An 8,999-nucleotide genomic window follows, 5' to 3' on the forward strand; every position below is an offset into this window, starting at 1 on the left:
TTAAGAAAATTAAAATGAGGGAAAATTATGTTTATCACAATCATCTAATTTAATTTTTTAAAATATTTTGTAAAATTGGTATGATAACTTATTATATATGATAATTGTTTGACTCATTGTACCTTGATTGTCAATTTATTTTTCAACATATAATGGTATTTGTATTTATTTGATGAAATAAAATGTAAAATACAAACCAAAAAATAAGATGTAAAAATTTAAAAATATGATTGACTATTTAATATTTTTGATTTTAAAAAAATGTTAATGTTGAATTATATTGTAGCGTAGTCTAAATTTATTTTTTTTATTAGTATGATGTTTTAATTGCGAGCATGAGAAGTTGTTGTAAAAAAAAAATTATTGAATATATTTCATCAAGAGTTTAAAATTTATTTTATTAAAGATTAAAGATTTGCTTATACTTTAAATCAATTTTAGGTATTTAAAAGTTTTAACTAATTATTTGTGCGGTTGAATTATAGTTATGTTGATAGCTACCAAAAATAAATTCTATTAAAAAATAATTTAATTTTATGCAATACTTAATTTTCCTTTTATTTTTTAACATTCAAATTATCATTATAATAAGGAAAATAAAAATAAAAAATTGCATTCAATTATAAATATATAATTTAATTGATAAAAATTTAGTGTTAACATATTTTTTCAGAACACATATATAGTAAACGTTGGTTCATTATATTTTTTAATATATTCATATATATTATAATTTTAAATAAATTTGTGTGTTTTAAGTATTCAATTATAAATATATAATTTAATTGATAAAAATTTAGTGTTAACATATTTTTTCAAAACACATATATATTAAACTTTGGTTCATTATATTTTTTAATGTATTCATATATATTATAATTTTAAATAAATTTATGTAGTTTTAATAATTGGAAGTAACTTTTTAATAATTTTTTATATATTCGTATTTTATGATTATTTTTAATAAATTTGTGTCTTTTATGTCAAATAGAATATATATTTTTATTTTATAAAATGTTATTAAAAATATGGATTGACATAAATTGAAAGTAATTTTAAATGGATTGATTGAGTAATTGAATTTTTAACGTATAAAATCATTACTCACCATAAGTAGAATAATATAATTGTAAGGAAGATTAGATAAATAGCATTTACGTCGATATTTATGAGTGATTAGGTGGTTTTTTTCCATTGAATTTAATGACTAATAATATAAATTATTACAATTGGTAAATGACTAATAATACTATAAAATAATTTATAAATTTATTATAAAATAACTTATAAAATAATTTGATAATAATATAAATTATAAATAATTATCAAATTGTAAAATAATTTATAAATTATAAATTTATTATAAATAATTGTAAAATAATTTTATAATTTATAAATTTATTATAAAATAATATTATCAAATAGATTTTGGAGGTATTAAAGAAATTGTGGAAGGAAGAGGAGAAGTTGTTGAAAAATGAGGGGCACTCGCAAGAGGTACACATCAGCTTTTTGGCTGATGTGGATGAAATATGATGAAATGGCAAAATATGAGGAGGTGGCAAAATTTGATGATGTGGCCTCGGGAGTCTGTTTTAAATATATATAATAGATTGCAAACAACTATCATATATGCAAATGATACTCTTGTCTGATGCATTGCAAATGATACTTAGATACATATGATGCGTAAATCAGTTGCACAAAAAACACTACTACAATCAAATTATGCAAAGCAAGCACACCACAAAGCAATTAGACGCAAGTTGGAAATTAAGATACAAGCACGCAATTAATTGTATTGCTATATGTTCTACTTTTCTTCCCCTTGGACATTATAAAAGGGTGAAATTTAAAATAAAAAAAAAAAGAAAATACAACATAAAGCCAAGCATAAAAACACACACACAAGCAATAAAAATCAAGACCATAACACGACATACAAATATTTAACAAGATTAATTTGCTCAAAATAACAGGAAAAAATAGAGAAAAAAGGAAAGGAAACATTTCATTGATTTGAGAGCCAATATGTCAAAGAAAAACAATAGAAAGAAAAGAAAACTTAAAAAAACCTAATCCTAGATAGAAGATCCAAAGACATCTAACGACACTACTCAATGGTGAGAGACATTTGAGAGGTGAGAAAGTCTAACTTGCGTTGAACTTATTGAAGTGTTATCTAAGCTGCAAGCTGTTTGAGGAGAATTGTCGTTCACCATCGTGGGAACTTCAAACGGTTTTTAACGAGAAAAAGATGATTTATGAACTTTTCAACTCTCAAATTAAGTAGTTCATGTTTTAAGAATTTTAGGAAGATGAAGACTCAACAAAAGACGAGATATTGAACTGATTTTTCGTAGAAGATTCAAGTCAAAAAAAAAAAAATATGGATGAAAAAGGATTTGGATTGAGAGAGAAAGGTTTTTAACGATATAAAGATGATTTTTTTAGAAACAAAAATTGAAAAGGAAGAAATCAAAACGTAGGTTTGAACGAAAGTAAGCTAAGAACCATTTTCAAAAAGAACATAGGTGATACAATCAAAGACAAGACAACAGGGACCAAGACAGAAGATTCATATCACAAGAATAAGAAAAGACTACACAAACATGCAAAACAGAGTAAAAGCATTTTTTAGACAGACAAGGACGTACAAAAAAGAATTTATTGAAATAAATTGCAGAGTACCAGAATGATGATAGACAAGGATGATTTAGAAAATTTGTGCTTACTGTTTCTTACTAGAGTTTTTCAGATTTTCTTTTAGATGATTTTTTAACCAGATGCATAGTTAGCTTGGTTCTGATCATTCTTTCCTCTAAATCAACAAATGCAATCCTTTTTTTTAGTGCTTTGATTTCGTAGATGTGAGTCTCAAATGATGAGTCATGCACACTATACACAAGAGGCAAAGATCTTCTCCTTGAGCAAACAAAGAGGTGGCTTCAGACCTTGCAGTTAGAGGATTGCCAAAACGGCTTTTTTTAAGGTTTTGATATGTCCATGAGTTGGCCAAATGATGAGATATTTAAACTCATTTGTTATACATATGTCTCTAGTGAAGGAAAATGTGATGATCTTGTTGGAACCAAGTTTGTTTGAAGAAATATGTCTCTTACATGTTTTGATGATAATAAAATCATTTGTGGGAACAATTTAAGGCACTAACGTTTTGATTAATTGTATATGTAGGAAATCAAGTGCTTATTTAATATGTTCTTATTGTATCTTCTAATAATTGGCTAAAGAGAAAAGAAACCAAGAAGTCACTTATGCGCTACAATCAAAAATTGATGATGCACACCTTTGTTTTTAAAAGCTTCATTTGCCTCTAGAAATGCATGCAATTATGTATTTAAACTACCTCTGACAAATTCAATATGTGTTCGGTATCGTCTGCCTTTGATGAATTCAACAAGTGTATGTTTGTTTGCCTTTGATAAGTTAAACAAGCAAGTAACTGAATCTGCCTTGGATAATTACATCAAGGATTTGATCATCTGACCCTAAGTTATTAGGTATCCTTTGAAAAGTCAAGACTCCAAAGAAGACAAAGCAATTGAACATCCTCTAATAGACAATCTGCTACTTGTCTGAAGAATTTTAAGACATGTTAGAAAGGGAAACAAAAAAAACTTCTTTTTCTTCTAAAAACTTTGTTTTCACATCTAGACCTCTTAAATCAGTGGTGAAATATATGGACTCGTTATCATTGATGACTATTCAAGATGAACATGGGGAAAGTTCCTGAAACACAAAGATGAGTCACATAAAATTTTCACTATCATCTTTTGCTCCCACATTTAATATCTCCAACCTTATAAAGATTGGGCTGGTGTACCTCAAGCACCGTATTCGACTCAGTGGTGATGCCAAAAGAACAATGTGTCAATCAAGTCGATCTTTGACTACTCTCTAAGAGTTTGATGAATCAATTGCTCCCATATTTGTAGAAGACAACAAGAAAGTCATTTTGGAATATTTGAGAATGTGTCAGTCTGGCCAAGTTGTGGCCCTAGTTTGCTTTTCTTTGCCTTTGTTGCACAAGATTTTACGAAGAAGCACAAAAAATTCACTACAACTCTAAGCATTGAAGAAGATGACGAATACATAACCATCGCCGATGAAGACACGACAACCCCTCTTCAGAGTAAGAAACGACAGGTAAGTTCAGACTCTGAGTGCCCTATTCCTCTCCATGTTCTTGGCCCTAAACCAACCCCTCCCTTTCTCTCTCCCCAACCAACAAACATGGTTTTCCTTCCTCTAACCCTACCCCTATCAACCCTACCACTTTTGACTCTAATACCTCAGATGATTTGTTTAAAGCTATCCTAGTTGACCAGTTGGCTTCACTTAGATACAAAACCAATCCCTTCCTTCATGGTTGATAGCATTTAAGGAAGTGTATTGAATCGTTGCAAGTAATAAAAAAATGGTAGTACCGAGTTTCAAACTTAAGGATTGCATTTTACTATCGAGTTGTATTTAATTACGAAAATTGAACAAAAAGTTTCTGATTTGATTGAAATAATATTTAAAACTAACAACGGTAATAAAATTGATCCTTTATAATAAGAAAAATGTTAGGGATGAGTTTCACTTCGAATCCAACCTTGGTGTCTAATTTGATCCTAGTTATTGAATTCCTTTATTGAATTATTATCAAATTCTCTTTATTATTCTTGCCCTAATGCCTTAGTGACAGAACCTTTAATTCCAAAGTATCCCATAATTCCTTAGTGGATTTAAGATTAGAATTATGTCTTATCGTACATAAATTCTCTTGTTAAACTATTACCTTTGCAGCTAATTTAATTGATTTAATGACCTGCATCTATCCCTAGACTACTATATCATAAATTTCTCATCTCAAGCATTCGTAAAGTCCACTTATGTTTCAAAGTATGAATCGTAAAATATTTTAATGTTGATCAAGCAATAAAAAGCATTAAGCACATAGATGAGAAAAATAATTCAATAAATTCATTCATATAATTAGAAATCAAATCAGAAAGATAAGGGTTTCATCTTGTTATGCTCATCCCTAACAAATAGGTTTTAGTTACTCATGACAAAGATAGAAAAGATAGAGATTAGAAAATAATTACAAAAAAGATTCATGAATGATACTTGATAAAACTGCTCCAATGGTGTTAGAAACTGTCTTTGAGTTTCTCTGCTAGGGTACAAGTCTCCAAACTTCCCAATAGTCAAAAAAATAACCTATAAAGTGATTAAAAAAAATGTTTTTTAATGAGTTTTGATTCGCGTCACGCACCCTAGGCGCAGCTGTTGCGCTTCAAGCGCGAATTGGCAGATTCATCATTGCTGAAATGCGCCCTAGGCGCAGCTGTTGCGCTTTAGGCACACAACTTCTTCCATTTGACATTTTCTGCATTTTCTCCTCTTTTGAGTCTGAATTAGGTTTCGATGTCTTCATAAAAGTTGTAGATATGAATCATAGCATTCATTTTCACCTTGCTTGACTCCAATTATACATCTACAACTCCGGATATGGCTGAAATACTCCACATAAGTCATGTTGATTTCTCACAAAAATTCAGCACTGTACTAAAACAAAGAAACAACGCAAAACTACAAAAAGTCTCTAATTAATCAAGGAAATAAGAACATAAATCTTTCATTAAATTAAAGAACTAAAATCAACAAAATATATCAAATAAATCTTTAAATTAACTAATGAATAAAAGATAAATAAGAATAAAAATAATGAAAAATATGCATATGATGAAAAGTCATCGATGGCCTTGTTAAGCTTTATGTAGTCCATACAAATCCTCCAACCAGTGACAATTCTAGTTGGAATCATTTTATTTTGCACTATTGTAACTCCTCCTTTCTTTGGTACACTATATAGGGCTAACCCACACATCATCTGACATTGGATAAATAATCCTTGAATCTAGCTACTTGATCATCTCTTTCTTGACTACTTCTTTTCATTACATGATTCAATCTTCTTTATGCTTTTAATGTTATTATTGGAATTATCCTCCATTACAATTCTATGCATGCAGATAGTTGGACTAATCCCCTTTATGTGTGCCATTAGCAAAAGTCATTACTTTCTTATGCTTCTTCAACACATACAACAACGAATTTTCTTTAGTGGAATCCAACAATGAAAAAATTATGGCTGGAAATGTTTCATTCTCCCCTAAATACACATATTTCAAATAAGGGGAAGTTGTTTCAACTCAAGCATAGGGGGAGATGCAATGGATGGCACGTTATTTTTGAAACTATCACTAGTGAGCTCTAATGATTCATACCCTCTACTCTAGAGCTAAGGTGTAGGTAATTTTGATTCCTTGAGTTGTACAATCTCCTTTTTCAACTGGTCCATTTCATAATAATGGTTAAACTCTAGAACACTTGTTGTTTGCAAAATTGCTTATCCATCAATGAAGCTAGCAATTAGATAAGTGAGCATTCTTCATGTCCTTCATCAAGGTACTTCATGGATCATTGAATATTGAAGGTGATATGTTTGTCATTCACTCTTATATTGACCTCCCCTTTTTGTACTAACAGTTGTCCTTTCTGTGGCAAGGAAAGGCCTTCTTAGAATGATAGGAATCTTCTCATCAACTTCAAAGTTGAGGATGATAAAGTCTGTTGGAAATATAAACTTATCAACTCTAACCAATACATTATCTACTGTCCTTTCAGTATGACAAATGGACTTGTCAGCTAGTTGCAAGTTGATTGTCGTGGGCCTGGCGTCACCTATTCCAATTTGCTTGAAAATGGATTTAAGCATCAGATTGAAGCTAGCTCCCAAATCAGAAAAGGCTTTTCCACAATAGATTCCACAATGGAACATGGGATTTTGAAACTGTCAAGGTCTTGCCCTTTTATAGAGAACTTTTGTTGCAATATCATACTACATTCCTTAGTCATTGCTACAATTTCAAACTCCCCAATTACTATGTGTTGTTATGTCGTTCAGAAATATTCATAATTTGGCATTTGTTGGAAAGCTACAATCAAAGGGATATAGATAATAAGATGCTTCAAAACATCAAGGAATTTGTTGTATTTTTTTATTCTCTACTAGATTGGAGGTGGTGGGACTTCAGGAACCAGGTTATGCATGCCTCCAGGTGCTGATTCATCTATCTGATTCTACACTATTTGGATTTGAACTGTAGACTCCTCAGTTTATGGTTCTGCATTCACTTAATTGTTTTGTACTTTCTCATGATGCTTCAGAAAAGTCACCCTCTCTTTGTCAAAATCGTCAATATATTTTTCACCTCTCAAACCAACTGCCTTGACCTGCTCCTTACCTTTCATTGATCCAGAAGTTGGACTTACTATATTGCCAAGTAGAGACCCATTAGGTCTTCCAATCACAGTTGTAGAAAGTTGTCCCAATTGAGTCTCCAAGTTTATAATTGATACTCCTTGCTACTGAATAGTGGCCTTAGTTTTAGCCATGTAAGAATATGTCTTGACTAAGAATCGAATAACAATTCTTCCAAGGATGGTACCTTTGTTGATTAAGCTGGTACTAATAGAAAACCAAGAGGATGAATAGGTTTTTCTTGTTGAGCACTCCCTTGATTACACCATGAAAAGATTTGGTGATTTCTCCACCTTGAATTATAGGTGCTTGAGTACGAGTTTTTTCTATTTCCCATATAATTTATTGAGATATGATTATTAGGACATTCTCATAATTATGTCGTCCCCCACAACGTACACATAGAAGGTACCACTGTTACTGGTGTTGCAGCTATTGGTGGAAGTGTTGCAACAACGTTATTCAACAAATTAGTCAATGCTGCTATTTGTGCTAACAATGTTGTACTCTCACCAAGTTCATTAACTACAGTCACTTTGTTGGTTGTATTAACCCTAGCAGTAGACCATTGATAGCTATTTTCTATTATGGTCTCAATAAGTTCCACCCATTTTTCAAAATATTTGCTTAATAAAGATCCTGCATCAAACATTAACCTTGTTGAGAGTACGAAGCCATTATAAAAGGTTTCCATTTAGATGTAAACTAGTATCCCATAATGAGGACACTTTCTAATAAAATCCTTAAACATTTCCCAAGTCTCAAAGTTTCATCTTCAGTTTGTATAAAAGAGGTAATGTCATCCCTCTTCATAGAATTCAACAGAGAGGGGAAATACTTCACCAATAACTTTTCTACCATATGCTGCCATGTAGTAACTGAATTGGGTTCCAATGAGTTCAACCAAGACTTGGCTCTATACTTCAATGAGTAAGGAAACAACCTTTTGTCTGAAGCAATCATTAGGGACAACAATCTTGAAATTACTTCCAACCTCCACAAATTATTTTAGATGCATATGAAGGTCCTCAGTAGCATTTCCTCCAAATTGTTCAATGGCTTGTATCATGTGGAACATCATTGGCTTGAATTCAAATTGCGTTACTTCAATGTCAGGCCTCAAAATACTTGGTTTGAGGATACAAGACAACATATTCCCTTATTCCTTTAGATATATCATTAGCCATGCCAATGACATTAAGTGGTCCATCATCTAAATAATCTCCCATTTGTACAAGTGGGACTTCTTACTGCAAGTAGTATGCCAAGTCAAGATTAGTAGTATTTCTTGTGATTCTCCTCCACCTTCTAAAGAATCTATCTATTTCAAGTTTAGGTCTAAATCCATGTGATGATCTGTACTTGTGCATATAGTTTAAAGTATTTGGACTACAACAAAAATCACCACACTATTAGTAAAAACAAACAAACAGACTATTTATTTAGAAAACAATTGAAAAGATTAACATCATTCAATCCCAATAATGGTACAAAAAAACTTTTTTGTGTATTTAAAATATTTTGTGGAAGTGTAAACAATCCAAAACTAAAAATAAAAGAGTATCATTTCCACAAAGATTGATTATGTCACCTATTTCAATGCTTTTCTAGACAAATAATTGGTTTGCTATACAAATAGAAGAACACATGTTTGAGTAACAAA

The 8,999-nt window shown here is 30.7% G+C and overlaps 1 pseudogene; it reads right to left on the bottom strand.

Annotated features, from left to right (window-relative positions):
* Positions 1–6,853, bottom strand: part of LOC113786231 (uncharacterized) — a 23,823-nt pseudogene extending 16,970 nt beyond the window's left edge.
* Positions 6,854–8,999: the final 2,146 nt, after the last annotated feature.

This window comes from Cicer arietinum, chromosome 4 (genome assembly GCF_000331145.2).
Source record: "Cicer arietinum cultivar CDC Frontier isolate Library 1 chromosome 4, Cicar.CDCFrontier_v2.0, whole genome shotgun sequence".
NCBI lineage: Eukaryota > Viridiplantae > Streptophyta > Magnoliopsida > Fabales > Fabaceae > Cicer > Cicer arietinum.